The sequence below is a fragment of the Papio anubis genome, chromosome 2, assembly GCF_008728515.1.
Source record: "Papio anubis isolate 15944 chromosome 2, Panubis1.0, whole genome shotgun sequence".
In the NCBI taxonomy this organism is placed as follows: domain Eukaryota; kingdom Metazoa; phylum Chordata; class Mammalia; order Primates; family Cercopithecidae; genus Papio; species Papio anubis.
The window spans coordinates 135,954,045-135,974,184 of record NC_044977.1 but is presented as its reverse complement, the minus strand read 5'-3'; the positions used below and the strand labels follow the sequence as shown (position 1 = coordinate 135,974,184).

The window sequence follows — 20,140 nt, the reverse complement described above, 5'->3', positions numbered from 1 at the left end:
GCCTCAGCTTCCCGAGTAGCTGGGGCTACAGGCGCATGCCACCACGCCAAGCTGATTTTTTTTTTTTTTTTTTTTTTTTTTTGAGGCGGAGTCTCGCTCTGTCGCCCAGGCTGGAGTGCAGTGGCGCGATCTCGGCTCACTGCAAGCTCCGCCTCCCGGGTTTACGCCATTCGCCATTCTCCTGCCTCAGCCTCCCGAGTAGTTGGGACTACAGGCGCCGCCACCACGGCCACCACGCCCGGCTAATTTTTTGTATTTTTAGTAGAGACGGGGTTTCACTGTGTTAGCCAGGATGGTCTCGATCTCCTGACCTCGTGATCCGCCCGTCTCGGCCTCCCAAAGTGCTGGGATTACAGGCTTGAGCCACCGCGCCCGGCCGATTTTTTGTATTTTTAGTAGAGATGGGGTTTCCCTGTGTTGGCCAGGATGGTCTCAATCTCTTGATCTGGTGATCCACCCGCCTTGGCCTCCCAAAGTGCGGGGATTACAAGCGTGATGGCAGGCCAGGCGCGGTGGCTCACGCCTGTAATCCCAGCACTTTGGGAGGCCCAGGCGGGCAGATCACTTGAGGTCAGGGGTTCGAGACCAGCCTGGCCAATATGGTGAAACCCCGTCTCTACTGAAAATACAAAAATCAGCCGGGCGTGGTGGCTCACGCCTGTAGTCCCAGATACTAGGGAGGCTGGGGCTGGAGAATCGCTTGAACCCGGGAGGTGGAGGTTGCAGTGAGCCGAGATCCCGCGGTTGCACTCCAGTCTGGGCGTCAAAGAAAAGAACAGTGTCATTTAAGTCCAGTAAGGATTCAGCCCAAACAACCATGAGTGGGATTTAGATTGTGCTGGATTAAAACCCTGGCTCTAACAGTAGTTGTACCTTGGACAAATTACTTAACCTAAGCCTCCATTTTGATGAAAATAAAATAGAGTTCATAACGTCTATTTCAGAGAGTTGTGGGAGTTAAAGCAAGCAGCCAATAAAGCCATGCACAATCAGTAGGTGTTGGAAAAAGGAAATATTTGATGAGTTTGTATGTCTCGTGTTTGATTTTTTTCCCCTTCTTTAATCTGAAATAATTATAGATTCACAGGAAATTGCAAATATAGCAGAGTCCCATGTACCCTTCACCCACCTTCCTCTGATCATAGCCTCAATACAGTACAATATTAAAACCAGGAAACTGACATCTGTAAAATATTAACCAGACCACAGGCTTTATTCCAATTTCACCAGTTTTTACATGCACTAGCTTGTGTGTGTGTGTGTATGTGTGTGTGTCCCCTGTGTCACCCTTTTATAGTGCTATCCCTTATAGTACTTACTACACATCGTTAGTTACACCAGTCCACTGTCCTCCTCCCTGTTCTTTGGCAATCACTAATTTGTTCTCCACAGCTATACTTATGTCATTTCAAGAATATTATAAAAATTGAATCATATAGTATGCAACTTTGGGGATCAAAATTGAATCATATATCATGCAGCTTTTTTTTTTTCATCCACCAAAATGTCCTTGAGATCCATTTAAGATGGTAATATATCAGTATCAATGTTTGTCTATCTTTTTTTTTAAATCACAGAGTAGTAGTACATTGTATTGATATCAAATGGTTTTTTTTTCTCTCTCTCTCTTTTGAGATGGAGTTTCGCTCTGTCACCCAGGCTGGAGTGCAATGGTGTGATCTCGGTTCACTGCAACCTCTGCCTTCCGGGTTCAAGCAATTCTCCTGCCTCAGCCTCCCGAGTAGCTGGGACTACAGGTGTGTGCTATGGTGTCCGGCCACATCAGATTTTAAATAAGGAATCTTCTTGCAAATAATTGATTTCTCCCTACATATAAGAGTGATTCCCCCTTTAGTGGTTAAATGATCTTCCTATCAAATGTTAAATCTTTACATCTATGCAGGCAAGATTTACAAACAATAGGAAAAATTACTGGAGCCAAGTATCAGGAAAAGTGTTTTTCATGTTACCCCAATTCAATATGCATGCATTATTAAAGTGGTAGGTGGGCCAGGGGCAGTGGCTCATGCCTGTAATCTCAACACTTTGGGAGGCCAAGGCAGGTGGATCACTTGAGGTTAGGAGTTCGAGACCAGTGTGGCCAAGATGGTGAAACCCTGTCTCTACTAAAAACACAAACATTAACTGGATGTGGTGGTGCATGTCTGTAATCCCATCTACTTGAGAGGCTGAGGTAGAATCGCTTGAACTTCGGAGGTGGTGGTTGCAATGAGCCAAGATTGCGCCACTGCACTCCAGTCTTGGCAAGACAGTAAGACTGTCTCAAAAAATAATAATAATAATAATAAAATAATAAGGCTGGGTGAGGTGGCTTACGCCTGTTATCTCAGTACTTTGGGAGACTGAGGGGGCGGATCACCTGAGGCCAGGAGTTCGAGACCAGCCTGACCAACGTGGAGAAACCCCGTCTCTACTAAAACTACAAAATTAGCCGGGCGTGGTGGTACATGCTTTTAATCCCAGCTACTCAGGAGGCTGAGGCAGGAGAATCGCTTGAACCTGGGAGGTGGAGGTTGCGGAGGGCCGAGATCATGCCATAGCACTCCAGCCTGGGCAACAGGAGCGAAACTCTGTCTCAAAAAATAGAAAAGAAATAAAATAAAATAACAAAATGATAGGGGAGAAAACAACCTTAGGAAATAATTAGCATTATTTGTAAGGTATAGAAAATACATTACCTATAAACAGTTTTATACATAATGTATATAATATCTATTTTTTCCAATGGATAACAATAATTAAATGCTAAAAACAAAAACCAGAACTCTTTAATTAAAAGTAAATATACCAAATTTTACACCTTTTAAGAAATGAAACATGTTATTGCTGGTATTTCAGTCCATTCAAGCTTTTAAAGGAAAAATACCACGGACTTGGTGGCTTTTTTTTTTTTTTTTTTTTTTTTGAGACAGAGTCTCCCTCTGTCACCCAGGCTGCAGTGCAGTGGCGCAATCTTGACTCACTGCAACCTCCGCCTCCCGGGTTCAAGCAATTCTCCTGCCTCAGCCTTCCAAGTAGCTGGGATAACAGGCACGAGCAACCACGCCTGGCTAATTTTTGTATTTTTAGTAGAGACAGGGTTTCACCACGTTGGTCAGGCTGGTCTCAGACTCCTGAACTCGTGATCCACCCGCCTGGGCCTCTCAAAGTGCTGGGATTACAGGTGTGAGCCACTGCACCCGGCCTTGGTGGCTTTTAAGTAACAAATTTATTTCTCACACTTCTGGAGGTTAAGTCCAAAATCAAGGTTCTAGGAAATTCAGTGCTGGTGTGGTCTTCCTTCCTGGTTCCTAGATGGCCATCTTTTTTGCCGCCTTCTCATTGTGTCCTCACATGGCAGAAGGGGTGAGGGAGCTCTCCAGGGTCTCTTTTACAAGGGCACTAATCTCCTTCATAAAGGCTCTACCCTATGACTTAATTTCCCAAAGGCCCTACCTCCAGATGCTGTCACATGGGGGATTAGGTTTTAACACATGAATTTTGGGGGACAGAAACATTCAATCTATTACATTCTGCTCCTGGACCCCCACCCCCCAACTCATGTCCTCCTTACATACAAAACACTTTCATTCCATCCCAATAGTCCAAAAAGTCTTAATTTGTTTCAGCATCAACTTCAAAGTCTAAATCCAAAGTCTCATCTAAATCACATCCAGATCAGATCTGGGTGAGACTCAAGGTACAATCCATCCTGAGGCAGATTCCTCTCCAGCTGTGAACCCATAAAACCAAACACGCTATGTGCTTCCAAAATACAGTAGTTGGACAGGCAGAGGATAGATATTCCTGTTCTGTTAGGGAGAAAGAAGAAGGAAGAAAGGGGCAACAGGTCCCAAGTAAGTCCAACTACATGAGATCTTAAGGCTTGAGAATAATCCTCTTTGACTTGATATGCTTCCTTCTAAGCCTACTGGGATGAAGGTCCCACCTTCTGGACCCACTGGTAAGAGCTCCTGCTCTTACAGCTCTACCAAGCAGGAATCTCACCGCCAGGGCTATGCTAGGCAACCCTGCTGCAAAGGCTCTCATAGCTCTCATAGACTACAGATGCACACCACCATGCTCTGCTAATTTTTTATATTTTTAGTAGAGATGGGGTTTCACCATGTTGGCCAGGCTGGTCTCGAACTTCTGACCTCAGGTGATCCGCAGGCCTCGGCCTCCCAAAGTGCTGGGATTACAGGCGTGAGCCACTGCATCCGGCCTGGGAGATGTTTTTCTTAATGTGACACTATATACACAATGTCCTGTGCCTTGCTTTTTCATTTTCCTTAAACATGTATCAGAAATCTCTTTTGATATTATGACCTACAGAACCATTTCTTTTAACAAGACTTTATACTATTCAATTATAAGGGTGTGTCATCTATTTAATCAGCCTCCTATTATTTCTAGTGTTTCATTGTAAACAGTGCTGAATATATTTGTGGGTAGTTGTCGTTGTTGTTGTTTGAGATGGGCTCTTACTGTTACCCAGGCTGGAGTGCAGTGATGCAATCCCATGGCTCACTGTGGCCTCAACCTCCCTGGGCTTTTGGCTTGACAATTCTGTCTTTAAATCATTTCTCTCTTCTTGCATTTTACTATAAGCAGTCAGGAGGAACTAAGCCACATCTTCAACACTGCTTAGAAATGGCTTCAGCTGGCTGGGCGCGGTGGCTCACTCCTGTATTCCCAGCACTTTGGGAGGCCAAGGTGGGCAGATCACCTGAGGTCAGGAGTTTGAGACCAACCTGGGCAACATGGTGAAACCCTGTCTTAACTAAAAATACAAAAATTTACCTGGGCATGGTGGTGGGTGCCTGTAATCCCAGCTACTCGGGATGCTGAGGCAGGAGAATTGCTTTAACCCGGGAGGCAGAGGTTGCAGTGAGCCGAGATCACACCATTGACTCCAGCCTGGGCAACAAGAGTGAGACTGTCTCAAAAAAAGAAAGAAAGAAAGAAAGAGAGAGAGAGAGAGAGAGAGAGAGAGAAAGAAGGAAGGAAGGAAGGAAGGAAGGAAGGAAGGAAGGAAGGAAGGAAGGAAAGAAAGAAGGAAAGAAAGAAAGAAAGAGACAATTGTAGACGTATTTTAAAACCACCAGCCTGGGAATGAGTGAACCATTTCAATTAATCTGAAGATAAAAATCATTCTCTAGTTCAGGGAAGTTTTATTCTATTATCTTAGCAATTATATGTAATAATTTATCTGGAGGTTTGGTTTGCTTTGATTTGATTTGATTGAGGCAGGTCCTCCCTCTGTCACCCAGTCTGGAATGCAGTGACGTGATCACGGCTTACTGCAACCTCAACCTTCCAGGCTCAAGCAATCCCCTACCTCAGCCTCCCAAGTAGCTGGTACTACAGGCATGCGCCACTATGCCTAGCTAATTACTTTATTTCTCTGTAGAGATGGAGTCTCCATATATTGCCTCTGGTGGTCTTGAACTCCTGGACTGAGGCAATCCTCCCCCATCGGCCTCCAAATGTGCTGGGATTACAGGTATAAGCTACCGCATCTGGTCTCTGCAGATTTTTAAGGTTTCTTCTTTTTTCTTTTTTGAGACCAAGTCTTACTCTGTCACCCAGGCTGGAGTGCAGTAGTACAGTGACATGATCTCAGCTCGTTGCAACCTCCGCCTCCCAGGTTCAAGTGATTCTCCCACCTCAGCCTCCTGAGTAGCTGGGACTACAGATGCGCACCACCACACCCAGCTAATTTTTGTATTTTTAGTAGAGATGGGGGGCCAGGGTTGGGGGGTCTCACCATGTTGGCCAAGGTGGTCTCAAACTCCTAACCTCAGGTGATCCGCCCAACTCGGCCTCCCAAAGTGCTAGGATTAAAAGCGTGAGCCACCATGACTGCTCCCCTTCCCTTGAATTTATACATGACTGACCAACAGAATACAGCTGAGATGATGCTGGGTTAATTTCCAGGCCCAAGTCTTAGGAAACTGGAAGTTTTCACTTTCTTTCTCTTGAGATACTCACTCCTGGAACTGAGTCCCATGAACTAAGGGAAAGACTATGTGGAAAGAAACTAAGACCTGCAGCTTGCAGCACTGAGTGAGCTCCCAATCAACAGCCCCAAATTGCCAGCAATGTGTGTGAGCTATCTTGGAAGAGAATCCTCCAGCCCCAAGTTGAGCTGCCCCTGCTAATGCTAAATGAAGAGTAGAGACAAGTATTCATTGCTAAGCCATGCCCAAATTGCTATTGTCTTCTTAGAAGACTTAGTGGTAGTATCTTTCCAACACAAACTAAAACATTTCTCTACAAACCTGGGAACCCACCCCCACCAGGCTCTCAGTGTCCCTCAGCAAATGCGGAACAAATGTCACTATCACTATAAAAACAAAACTGATACTGCATGGGACCTTCAGCCCATACTGTCATGAATAATTGTTTTTGTTTTTGTTTTTTGCATTTTCAACTCCCCTTACTCACTTCAGTTAATATCATTTCCCCTTTTCTTTGGAATACCGGTGTTCTCTGATTGATGTGTCTTGGGGAAGCTGGTGAAACCGCCAAATATAAAACCCTTCTGGTGGTAGCCATGATCCTTTCTTGCTTTTTTTTTTTTCTTACCTTTTTATAGGTATCCTGTGTTTTCCAGTTGAACGCTTGTGAAAATTCACTTTATCCTTCAAGTTCAGAATTTTCACCAGGATGTGTGATGGTATGTATTGTATAACACATATATGTTTTTCTGTTAATCTCGTTCAACATTTATTAGGTCTTTTTGAACAAAGTTTCAAATCTTTCTTGATTTTAGAGAAATTTTCCTTAATAATACCTTTTATTTTTCATTTTTTCCTCTTCATTAACTCCCCCTAAAAGTCCTAGTAAACTTTTATTTTGTTTACTGGATTTACCCAGTAAGCTTTCTCTCATAATTTTCCATTTTCTTTTTGCTCTGTATTCTTAGAAACTTCCAAACTAGGTCCTTCAGAAACAAATTGAAATTGCACGGTTAAAATTTCTGCATTTCAAAATACATAAGAGTTTTATCTCAAAAAACAAACAAACAACTATAAAAAACTTTTTACATGGGGATTGGTAGTCATGGAGGTTTGAATTTAAAATGGCGGATTATCAAAGGCTATTGAAGCTTGGTGATAGGTACACCGAGGGTTCATATGAGACCATTCTGTTTATTTTGTACATATTTAAAATTCTGCATACAGGAAAATAAGAACAGAAACAACAACAAAAACCTCAAAGCAGGTTGGGCACAGTGGCTCACGCCTGTAATCCCAGCATTTTGGGAGGGTGAGGTGGGTGGATCACCTGAGTCACGAGTTCGAGACCAGCCTGGCCAACATGGTGAAACCCCATCTCTACTAAAAATACAAAATTAGCTGGGCATGGTGGTGCATGCCTGTAAACTCAGATACTTAGGGGGCTGAGGCAGGAGAATTATTGAACCCAGGAGGCAGAGGTTGCAGTAAGCCGAGATCACGCCATTGCACTGCAGCCTGGGCAACAAGAGCAATACTCCATCTCAAAAAATAAACAAACAAGTTGGTTAACTACCACTATTAATGCTGCTATTGAGTCTGTTTCAGAAACAAAACAAATCCAAAAGAGAGAATTTTACTAGAAGGATATTTATGGCCTCCCAGAATCAGTGGAAGGCCAGGACACCTGGCTTAGCAAAAACACAAAAATCAAGGTGACACATACATCAGGAATTACAGCAATAAACTTCAAGAACATTTTTCAAAAAACTACTCCACTGCCATGCCTGTGATGTCTTCACTTCAAAGTTTTCTAGGCTCTATTACAAAAATTAATACCACCATCTAGTGGACCCTTCGTATACCTATGTCTGATTGTGGATTTCTTCTCTGGTTTTCCAATCATTTCACTAAGATCTGAACAGTATCTTCTGTATATTCCTCAGAATTTTAAAATTGTTTATTTTTGAGGTGGGAATCAGGTTTATTGAGGTATAATTTATATCCAGTAAAATTGGCCCTTTTTAGTGTACGGTTCTATGAGTTTGTTTTTGTATGTGTTTTTTGTTTGTTTTGTTTTGTTTTGTTTTTGAGACAGTCTTGCTCTGTCGCCCAGGTTGGAATACAGTGGCGTGATCTTGGCTCACTGCAATCTTCACCTCCTGGGTTCAGGCAATTCTCCTGCCTCAGCCTCTTGGGTAGCTGAGATTACAGGCGCCTGCCACCTGACCTGGCAAATTTTGTATTTTTGGTGGATACTGGGTTTCACCATGTTAGCCAGACTGGTCTCCAACTCCTGACCTCAGGTGATTCACCCGCCTTGGCCTCCCAAAGTGCTGGGATTACAGGTGTGACCCACGGCGCCTGACCTTTTGTTTTCTTTTGAGAGAGAGTCTTACTCTGTTGCCCAGGCTGGAGTACAGTGATGTGATCTTGGCTCACTGCAACTTCCGTCTCCCAGGTTCAAGCAATTCTCATGCCCCAATCTCCTGAGTAGCTAAGACTACAGGTGCATGCCACCACACCTGACTAATTTTTGTATTTTTAGTGGATATGGGGTTTCGCCATGTTGGCCAGGCTGGTCTTGAACTCCTGACCTCAAGTGATCTGCCTGCCTTGGCCTCCCAAAGTGCTGGGATTACAGACGTGAGCAACCACGCCTGGCCCTATGAGGTTTTTGGGTGTTTTTCTTGTTTGTTTGTTTGTTTGTTTGTTTTTAAAATTTCCATAGATTTAAGCAAGGCATGGTGGCTCATACCTGTAATCCCAGCACTTTGGAAGGCCGAGGCGGGCAGATCACTTGAGGTCAGGAGTTCTAGACCAGCCTGGCCAACATGATGAAACCCCATCTCTACTAAAAATATAAACGTTAGCGGAGCATGGTGGCGCACACCTGTAATTCCAGTTACTCGAGAGGCTTAGGTGGGAGGATTGCTTGAACCCAGGAGGTGGAGGTTACAGTGAGCCAAGATTGCACCACTATACTCACAGCTTGGGATACAGAGCGGGACTCAGTCTCAAAAAAAAAAAAAAAAAGTTTTTTTTCATAGGTTTTTGGGGGAATGAGTGGTGTTTGATTACATGAATAAGGTCTTTAGTGGTGATTTCTGAGATTATGGTGCACCCATCACCCGGTTCTATGAGTTTTAATAAATATTATAGAACTACCACCACAATCAAGATATGGAATAGGTCTGTTAACTCCAAAAAGTATGTACCCTTGTGCCCATCTGAAGTCAACCTCTCCACCCATTCCCCAACCTCTGGTAACCACTGATCTCTTTTCTCTTCCTATAGCTTTGCCTTTTCCAAAATATCATGTAAATGGAATCATACAAAGTGTACCTTTTGAATGTGTCTTCTTTCAGTCAGCATAATGCATTGAGATTCATTGATATCGTTGTCCCACATCCCCACCTCCTTCATTTTTTCTCCCCACTAATATTTCATTGTATGGATGTGCCAGAGTGTGTTTATCTACTGACCAGTTGAAGAACATTTGGATTGTTTCCCATTTTTTATGAGTAATTTCACTATAAACATTTGCATACAGGTTTTTGTGTAAACATATCTTTTCATCTCTCTTGGGCAAATACCTAGCAATAGGATTGTTAGGTCTTATTGATACCAGTGGGTTAGGGGAGGTCCCCAAATGCCAGTGGGGTCTCAACCCCAACCAGTCTCCAGGCTCTTGACACCTTCCCAAGAAGCAATTCAAGGATTAGTTGGAAGATAATGAAAGTGAAACTGTCACTGCGAGATTATAACTGAGACAGTGAAAGAGGTCTGACCTGACCAACTCCATCTTGCCTCTGACCATCAAGCCGTCCTAGTTCATTCCTGGGTGTGGGACAAACTAACTTTAGGAGGAACTTAGTTTATAGTTTGAGGCAGAGATGATAACAGCCTTTTCCCAAAACAAATCCCCTTCTTGCCTGGGGACTAAACTGCCTTTGTAGTACTAACGTATTAGTCAAAAGATTATAAATTATGGTTTAGGAGTCATGCATCTGGAGGCTACAAGATTCTGACACTCCCTAAATTGCTCCTGGGGATAAAAATCACTCTGAGAGGCTGGGTATGGTGGCTCACACCTGTAATCCCAGCACTTTGGTAGGCCGAGGTGGGCAGATCACATGAGGTTGGGAGTTTGAGACCAGCATGACCAACATGGAGAAACCCCATCTCTACTAAAACTACAAAATTAGCCGGGTGTGGTGGCACATGCCTGTAATCCCAGCTACTTGGGAGGCTGAGGCAGGAGAATCACTTGAACCCAAGAGGCTGAGATTGTGGTGAGCTGAGATGGTGCCACTACACTCCAGCCTGGGCAACAAGAGTGAAACTCTGTCTTTAAAAGATAAATAAATAAATAAATAAATAAATAAATAAATAAATAAAAGAAATAAAACACTATTATAAAACCTAAGACCAGTGCTTGGGATATTTTGCAGACCCTGTCCTCGATGGATCAGCCGGCACCACCCAGATAGATAAATTGGCTCATCTGATCTTGTGGCTCTCATCCAGGAAGTGACTCAGTGCAAGAAGACAGCTTCGACTCCCTATGATTTCATCTCTGACCTGACCAATCAGCACTCTCAGCTCACTGGCTTCCCCCCACCCACCATTTTTTGTTGTTGTTGTTTGTTTGTTTTTGAGACCGAGTCTCGCCCTGTCGCCCAGGCTGGAGTGCAGTGTTGTGATCTCTGCTCACAGCAACCTGCGCCTTCTGGGTTCAAGTGATTCTCTTCCCCTAGCCTCTCAAGTAGCTGGGATTATAGGTGCATGCCTTCAGCCTGGCTAATTTTTGCATTTTTAGCAGACACAGCATTTCACCATTTTGGTCAGGCTGGTCTCAAACTTCTGACCTCGTGATCTACCCTCCTCGGCCTCCTGAAGTGCTGGGATTACAGGCGTGAGCCACTGCGCCCAGCCAATTCGTTCTTAAAAACTTAATGCTTAGGGAGACTGATTTGAGTAGTAATAAAACTCTGGTCTCCCACACAGCCGGCTCTGTGTGAATTACTCTTTCTCTATGGCAATTCCCGTCTTGATAGATTGACTCTGTCTAGGCAGAGGGCAAGGTGAACCCACTGGGCGGTTATAAAAGTATGGAGGTTTATTGCAAAGAGAAAATTACACATTCAAGAAAGGGGAGTGTGAACATACTCGAGAGTCACACAGCCCGATTTGAGGTTTTTATCTTTGTAGATTTCTTTAACCAAGGAATGGAATATTCATAAAGAATCCTGGAAAAATGTAGAGATTTCTCAGAACTGTGGTGCCATTTTTTAACCAAATATGGGACTGTCATGGCACTGGTGGGTGTGTGATTTAGTATGTTAATAAGTATATAATTAGGTCCTAGGTGAAACCTAGGTCAAATCCAGCGCCATGTTATGTCCTGTCAGCCTTAGTGAGTTTGGCCCACACCCTGGTTTTTAGAGTCTTATCAGCCTCTACCTTATGCAAATATTTTAACAGTTTTTTTCCTTGTTACGTGAAACTGCTGCCTGAAATTATTAAATTTTTGTGCAACCACCTTGTATTATGCCTGTCTCATTTTCCCGTCTCAGAGATGACTACTTTTTATTTTTCCAGATTGATGAGGGAGGAAGTCAATCTTACGTATTTACTTTCTGTTGAATGGGGCATTGGCGCTGCCTATCGAGGGTATGCAAATCTCTGGCTGCTTGGTCTGAGGGTCCCAAGGGTGGAGCATCAGGAGAGTCTGAATATGAGGCAAGGATTGGCTGCAATCTCTGTATGACCATTATTTTGGCATTGAACTACAGCAACCTAGAAGACACAGACTTTACAAGGAGGTTAAACAAATAAGGACCAAAGATTAGTAGTAATAAGATAGTTATTAAAGATCCTAGGAAAGGTAGGAATTATGTCACACTTGGTAGGTATCCTTTGATGAAGTCCCAGATGGTTCGAGTAGTGGAGCTATTGAAATTATGTAGCCAGAGCCGGGCACGGTGGCTCAAGTCTGTAATCCCAGCACTTTGGGAGGCTGAGATGGGCGGATCACGAGGTCAGGAGATCGAGACCATCCTGGCTGACACGGTGAAACGCCATCTCTACTAAAAAAAAAAAAAAAATACAAAAAACTAGCCGGGCGAGGTGGCGGGTGCCTGTAGTCCCAGCTACTCGGGAGGCTGAGACAGGAGAATGGCGTGAACCCAGGAGGCAGAGCTTGCAGTGAGCCCAGATCGCACCACTGCACTCCAGCCTAGGCAACAGAGCGAGACTCCGTCTCAAAAAAAAAAAAAAAAAGAAATTATGTAGCCAGGTAGCCTTTTGGTAAATATTTTGAATTTGTAGTTTAATACTAGTTTAACTAGTTTAATATTAGTTTAACTAATTTTTAGCTTAACTAATTGAGTTGTTAATATAAGAACAGTCGGTGTGATTTATTATTGTGCAAACCCCTCCTTGTTTGGATAAAACCTCGTTTTTTGTTTTTTTTTTTGAGACGAAGTCTCACTCTGTCCCCCAGGTTGGAGTGCAATGGTGTGATCTCGGCTCACTGCAACCTCTGCCTCCTGGGTTCAAGCGATTCCCCTGCCTCAGCCTCCCCAGTAGCTGGGACTATAGGCACCTGCCATCATGCCTGGCTAATTTTTTGTATTTTAGTAGAGGCAGGGTTTCACCATGTTGGTTATGGCTGGTCTCGAACTCCTGACCTTGTGATCTGCCCGCCTCAGCCTTCCAAAGTGCTGGGATTACAGGAGTGAGCCACCGCACCCGGTCCAAAACCTCTTGTTTTTTTGACCATTAAATGGTTTATGCTCTGGCCCTGTTAGGGCCTCATACAACTGCTTAGCAATGAGCCCAAATCCTGGGATCCAAATTCTGTAAAATCCTGCCATATTCAGGAAACTTCTGAGTTTTTTTTTGTTTGTTTGTTAAAGTTCTGTTTTTTAAGATAGTCTCTTTTTGTCTGATGGACAAGGTTCAGTATCCTGGGCTTAGGATGTACTCCAGTTATTTTACTTTCAGCTTAGAAATCTGGGTCTTGGCTGGGCGCGGTGGCTCAAGCCTGTAATCCCAGCACTTTGGGAGGCCGAGACGGGCGGATCACAAGGTCAGGAGATCGAGGCCATCCTGGCTAACATGGTGAAACCCCGTCTCTACTAAAAAATACAAAAAACTAGCCGGGCGAAGTGGCAGGCGCCTGTAGTCCCACCTACTCGGGAGGCTGAGGCAGGAGAATGGCATAAACCCGGGAGGTGGAGCTTGCAGTGAGCCGAGATCTAGCCACAGCACTCCAGCCTGGGCGACAGAGCAAGACTCCGTCTCCAAAAAAAAAAAAAAAAGAAAATTCTGGGTCTCGAGGCTGGGCGCAGTCACCCACACCTGTAATCCCAGCACTTTGGGAGGCCAACGCCTGCAGCTCACCTGAGGTCAGGAGTTTGAGACCAGCTTGGCCAATATGGTGAAACCCTGTGTCTACTAAAAATACGAAAAATTAGCCTGGTGGGGTGGTGTGTGCCTATAGTCCCAGCTACTCCAGAGGCTGAGGTAGGAGAATCGCTTGAACAAGGGCAAGGGAGGTTCCAGTGGGCCCAGATCACACCACTGCACTCCAGCCTTGGTGACAGAGTGAGACTCTGTCTCCAAAAAAAAAAAAAAGAGGCGGGGAGTGGTGGCTCACGCCTGTAATCACAGCACTTTGGGAGGTTGAGGAAGGTGGCTCACCTGAGGTCAGGAGTTCGAGACTAGCTTGGCCAACATGGTGAAACCCTATCTCTACTAAAAATACAAAAGTAGCCAGGCATGGTGGTGCATGCCTGTAGTCCCAGCTATTCGGGAGGCTGAGGCAGGAGAATTGCTTGAACCCCGGAGGTAGAGGTTGCAGTGAACTGAGATCGCGCCGCTGCACTCCAGCCTGGACGCCAAAAGTGAAACTCCCTCTAAAAAGAAAAAAGAAAAGTATACCACCCATTGTACAGGAATCTTGTGAAGATTACTTTTAAAATTATTTATTATTATTATTATCATGATTATTTATTTTTTTGAGATAGAGTCTCACTCTGTGGCCCAGAGTGGAGTGCAGTGGCACCATATCAGCTCACTTCAACCTCCGCCTCCTGCGTACAAGTGATTCTTATGCCTCAGCCTCCTAAGTAGCTGGGACTACAGGCATGCGCCACCATGCCTGGCTAATTTTTGTATTTTTAGTAGGATAGGTTTTCGCCATGTTGGCCAGGCTGGTCTCAAACTCCTGGCCTCAAATGATCTGCCTGCCTTGGCCTCCCAAAGTGCTAAGATTACAGGTGTGAGGCAACACACTCAGCCTATTGTGGCTAATTTTATTTTCCAAGTATTGCACCATGATTTCAGTTCCACATGTTCTTCCAGAACACTCTCCTTAAATCTGGGTGGGTCTTGTGATGCATTTAATTAAGAGAATGCAGGGAAGTAAACCTGTGTGATTTCTAAGACTAGATTAGAAAAAACCACACAGCTTCTACCTAGTGCTTGATATCTCACTGCCCATCCCTTGCCACTCACCCCCACACTCTCCTTGGGAGTCCTGAGCTGACACATAGGAAATCTAGTTAACCTGAAGTAGCTGTGATAGAGAGACCACATAGAGGTAGAGATGCCAGGAGGACTACAACTGTTCTAGCCCTCAGCTGTTTGAGTGTCCCAGCCCAGGTATCACAGATATGAGCGAGAAAGCCTTCAGATGATTCTAGCTTCTAGCCTTTGAACTACTCTAGCTAAGGCCTAGTGGGGTTGGGCTTTGGGCAATGCCAGCTGACACAACAGGATGAAGAAAAGCTGCCCCTGCTGAAGCCTGCCCAAATAGCAGCAAAATTGTGTTGTAGTTTTAAGCCACTAGGTTGGGGGTTGTTATATAGCAACAGATGAGGAGAACAATTACAGACTAGCTATTTTATGGATTGTGGCTCAATTTGGGTTTGCCTAATGTTTATTCATGATTAAATTCAGGCTATGCATTTTAGGCAAGACACTACTAAGATAATACTGTGCACATCTCACTGCATCCATCAAGTGACACATGGTGTTGATTTATTCCATTACTCTTGATGTTAATTTTGATCCTTGAGTAAAGATATATCTTCATGTTTCTCCATTGTAAAGTTACTCTTTTTCCTTGTATAATTGATAATTATTTTGTGGGGAGATACTCTGAGACAACATAAATAAAACCCATTCCCTCATCCATCTTTCCCCCACTAATTTTACTATCCATTGATGTTTACTGCCTAAATTTATTATGTTTATGATGGTTGCAAAATGAAGATATTCTAATTCAATTATTCCTTGTATGTTTATTAGTCAACATTCCATTATAAGGAAGAACTTTCTCTTCTCTCCATTTAATCTTTCATTTGTTTATATTGGCATAGACTGATATATTCCTAATTGATTCAGTGGACATAATGTTTACTATCATTGTCTATTTTGACATATTGTTTTTTATTTGGTCAGTAAAAGCTCTTTCAAGCTGACTTCTGTGTCCTTCTGACATGTCCCCATGATTCCTTGAGCACTTCCTTACTTCTGGTACAAAAAGTTGTTCCTAGTCATCTTGTCTCTTTTTTGGTCCTGAAATCAGCCATTTCTCTAAGAAGCCCTGGTTTCTCTTGCTGGAGAATGGTATTTAGAAAGCAGTATTTGGGTGCTGGCTTTGCTTATTGCTATTGGAGTGATACTGTTGTCAGCGTCTCTCTGTGGACAGAGACAAGTGAATACATAAAAGCAGTAAAAGGAAGGCTGGGTATGGTGGCTCATGCCTGTAATCCGAGCACTTTGGGAAGCAAAGGTAGACAGATCACTTGAGGTCAGGAGTTCGAGACCAGCCTGGCCAACATGGTAAAACCCCATCTCTACTAAAAATTAGCAAGGCATGGTGGAGGGCACCTGTAATCCCAGCTACTCGGGAGGCTGAGGCAGGCGAATTGCTTGAACCCAGGAGGTAGAGGTGGCAGTGAGCCAAGATTGCGCCACTGCACCCCAGCCTGGGCAACAGAGCGAGACTCCATCACAAAAACAAAAACAAAAAAAGTAGAAGGTGGCAAGTATTAATGAAGAGGAAAGGGTTATGGGATCACAAGAGGAGGAGACATGTAACCCAAGACTTCAGAGTTGTGGGGAGGGAATCAGAAATATTCCACACAGAAGATATTTATGTACAAAAGGCCCACGTCAAAAGAGAACATGTCATGTTTATGGAATTGAAGCAGTTTAATATGGCTAGAGAGTAGAGTGATGCGGCAGTGGTAAGAGAGCAGGCTGCAAGGTAAATAAGGGCTAGTCAAACCTCCAAGAGCCTAATAAGAAATGTTAGAAGTTTGGAGTTTTTCCTGAGAGCCATGGGGAGCCATAAAATGATCACATTTGTATTTTAGAATGGTTGTCTTCAATTAAAAAAAAAATTGCTGGGCACAGTGGCTCGTGCCTGTAATCTGAACACTTTGGGAGTCCGAGGCGGGTGGATCACTTGAGGTCAGGAGTTCTAGACCAGCTGGGCCAACGTGGCAAAGCCCTATCTCCACTAAAAATACAAAAAAATTAGCCAGACGTAGTGGTGCGTACATGTAATCCCAGCTACTCAGGAGGCTGAGGCAGGAGAATCGCTTGAACCCAGGAGGTGGAGGGTGCGGTGAGCCAAGTTTGCGCCATTGCACTCCAGCCTGGGTGACAAGAGCAAGATTCTGTCTCAAAATAAATAAATAAATAAATAAATAAATAAATAAATAAATAAATAATATTAGCCAGGTATGGGGGTGCACACCAGTAGTCCCAGCTACTTGGGAGGCTGAGGTAGGAGAATGACTTGAACTCAGGAGGCAGATGTTGCAGTAAGCTGAGATTGTGCCACTGCACTCTAGCCTAGGCAACAGAGTGAGATTCTGTCTCAAAAACAAACAAACAAACAAACAAACAAAACTCATATACTGCCCTAAAATAATTTTGCAAAACTGTGTACCTCTTTCCACATCTTAACAACTAATATTTTTCATAAGTTTACAAGTTAATTTTTTGTTAATGGGAGGTTGAAAATATTAAACATTTTGAAAGATGAAATAAGGTAACCATGGATGATGCCTGAAATACATATTTTATGACATGATACATACATACCAAATCTGAAACATTGTATGAAATTTCTATCTGTGGGTTTTAGCAACTGTATTTTGAAAAAATGTATTGGTCCTAGAAAGCATACAATTGCATTTAAAGGACTCAACATCACTGTTCTATGTTGCCTAAGATTTTTGAATTCAAGGCAACCTTGTCCCTTAACAAAAATATTTATATGACAAGCAAAGAAGGAAGACTTTGTAGGTTTAAGCTGCCTCAATGTACCATTAAAAGAGACTTCCATTCAGCGGACATGGATCTTCAGGAATAACAACAAAGAAAAGGTTTCCAGACTTCTGCTTCTGTCAAAGAAGAGGTAACAGGGACTGGATTTACCCTCCTGCCTGAAACAAACAAAAAAACTCAAACAAAATATATGAAACAGGGCCAGGCGCGGTGGCTCATGCCTGTAATTCCAGCACTTTGGAAGGCTGAGGCGGGCAGATCACTTGAGGTCAAGAGATCGAGACCAGCCTGGCCAACACGGTGAAACGCGGTCTCTACTAGTAATACAAAAATTGGCTGGGTGTGGTGGCACACGCCTGTAATCTCAGCTACTTGGGAGGCTGAGGCAGGAGAATTGCTTGAGCCCAGGAGGTGGAGGTTGCAGTAAGCCAAGATTGCACCATTGCACTTCAGCCTGGGCAATAAGAGTGAAACTCCATCTCAAACAAACAAACAAACAAATAAACAAACAAAATCAATCATTGTAATTTAACACATTCAAAAACTGAAAAAAGAAAAACTATATAGTTATTTGAATAGCCACAGAAAAAGCATTTCACAGCATCCATTCTTGACCAAAACTTTCAGCAAAAGAGGAACAGAAGGAAACTTCCTCAACTTGACAAAGGGCATCTATGAAAACCCACAGGTTATTTGTGAAAGACTGAATGTTTTCTCCCTAATAAGTGTCAACGAGTAGCCAGGCGTGATGGGGGGTGCCTGTAATCCTAGCTACTCGGGAGGCTGAGGCAGGAGAATTGCTTGAACCCAGGAGGTGGAGGTTGCAATGAGCCGAGACTGCACCATTGCGCTCCAGCCTGGGCAACAAGAGTGAAATTCCGTCTAAAAAAAAAAAGAAAAAGAAAAAGAAAAAGTAAGTGTCAATATGAAGTTTGGGAGATTGGGAGAGAAGTTTTGTTTTGACTTGTTGAGTTTGGGGCCTAACATGACATTGACAATCGAACTGAGGATGAACATAGTTATCTGGGTCTGGAGCACAGAAGAGAGTTGTTAAAACATAGAGCATATTAAGGGTATTTTAAAAACAAGTCTATATTTTATTTATTTATTTATTTTGAGATGGAGTTTCACTCTTGTTGCCTAGGCTGGAGTGCAGTGGCACCATCTTCACTCACTGCAACCTCTGCCTCCCAGAGTAGCTGGATTACAGGTGTCCACCACCACACTTGGCTAATTTTTTGTATTTTTAAGTAGAGACGGGGTTTTACCATGTTGGCCAAGCTGGTCTCAAACTCCTGACCTCAGGCGATCCACCTGCCTTAGCCTCCCAAAGTGCTGATATTACAGGTGTGGGCCACCGCACCTGGCCAACAAGTCTATATTTTTAAACAAGTGCCCCAAGGAAGAGTAAGATGAGAGAAGGATTAGGAATAGAAATACTGAAGAAATCTAGACCTTAAAGCTCCTGAAGGACAGATACTGGAAAAGGAGCAAGCAAAGGCAACCAAGAGCAATCACAGCGATGAAAAGACAACTTTTTGGTGCATTTTAAAGAAAATCCAGTTTCAACAAAGAGGGATGGGTCAATAGAGTCAGAAGCTAAAGAAGAACTTAGGAATCAGGATCCTACATTGTGTGCATGCCAATATTCTTAGCCATTAAGCACAGTTAACCACTAGAATTTGTTTGTTTATTTATTTATTTATTTTGAGACGGAGTTTCACTCTTGTCGCCCAGGCTGGCGTGCAAAGGCATGATCTTGGCTCACTGCAACCTCCCCCTCCCGGGTTCGAGCGATTCTCCTGCCTCAGCCTCCTGAGTAGCTGGGATTATAGGCACACACCACCACGCCTGGCTAATTTTTGTATTTTTAGTAGAGACGGGGTTTCATGATGTTGGCCAGAGTGGTCTGGAACTCTGACCTCAGGTAATCCACCCTCCTCGGCCTCCCATAAAGTGCTGGGATTACAGGTGTGAGCCACCATGCCTAGCCTAGAATATATTTAAACTAAGCATTGTTTAAGATAGATGGGATTTAGCCAATCCTTAATGCCAGTATATCATATCACATTCCATTCCATTGGGGGTGGATGTTTATGTAAGTTGAGGCTCTCCTATTGGTTACTACACCCTTCTTTAGATTGTGCATGCAGACCTACCCAGAGAAGCCAGTATCCATGGCTTTGGAGAGTTCAAATATTCAATTTTCGGTTCATAAAAAGATAAGCAAAATACTTGAGTCTCAGGCCCACTAGGACCTTGGGCCTTTCGTTTTTGTAAATATTTCACTAATAAACTTGTCTACTCTTTCCCAGATTAGGGAGCCCTTACAATCTATACTGAGAGGCACATTATCTCACTACCCCTCAATTTCCTCATTTGTAAAAAGGGTAAGAACATCAATCCTACCTTACTACTTTCACGGGACTGGTTAAAGTTAGTTTTCAAAGTGTTTTCTCACTTTGGCTCCTTAACACCCGAACTAGAGTCTGACACAAGAATGAACTGCAGTAGAATGTTGGCTGTATTATAATAACAATATTTGTGGAAAGGCTTTGTTAGCTGGAAGCCATCTCAAGTATTATTCTTTATACCCCAATCTCGATTTAGGCCTCCAGGTAACCAAATTCAATGTAACACCTCATCTTGATGGTCGCCAAGGGATAGGTGGAGGGACTGCAGCCCCTTCCCCACAAACAATTCCAATAAAAACATTGCTGTGCAAACAGAGCTTCATGACCAGTTCCCTGGGCCAGCTGCTCACCAGAATACCACTCCCAAACTCCCTTTTCTTTGGAAATACTGCACCTGCTGTAGAACTTTTTGTGGGAAACTGTATAACTTTTCAAGTATCTAAGTGA

At 43.5% G+C, this 20,140-nt stretch overlaps 1 long non-coding RNA gene across 1 annotated transcript; it reads left to right on the top strand.

Moving 5' to 3' along the window:
• The first annotated feature begins 1,710 nt into the window (after positions 1-1,710).
• Positions 1,711-10,540, top strand: LOC108584391. Its single transcript, XR_001899412.2, has 3 exons — positions 1,711-1,757; positions 6,602-6,682; positions 10,418-10,540. It is a non-coding gene; the product is annotated as an uncharacterized LOC108584391 (long non-coding RNA).
• The last annotated feature ends 9,600 nt before the right edge of the window (positions 10,541-20,140 follow it).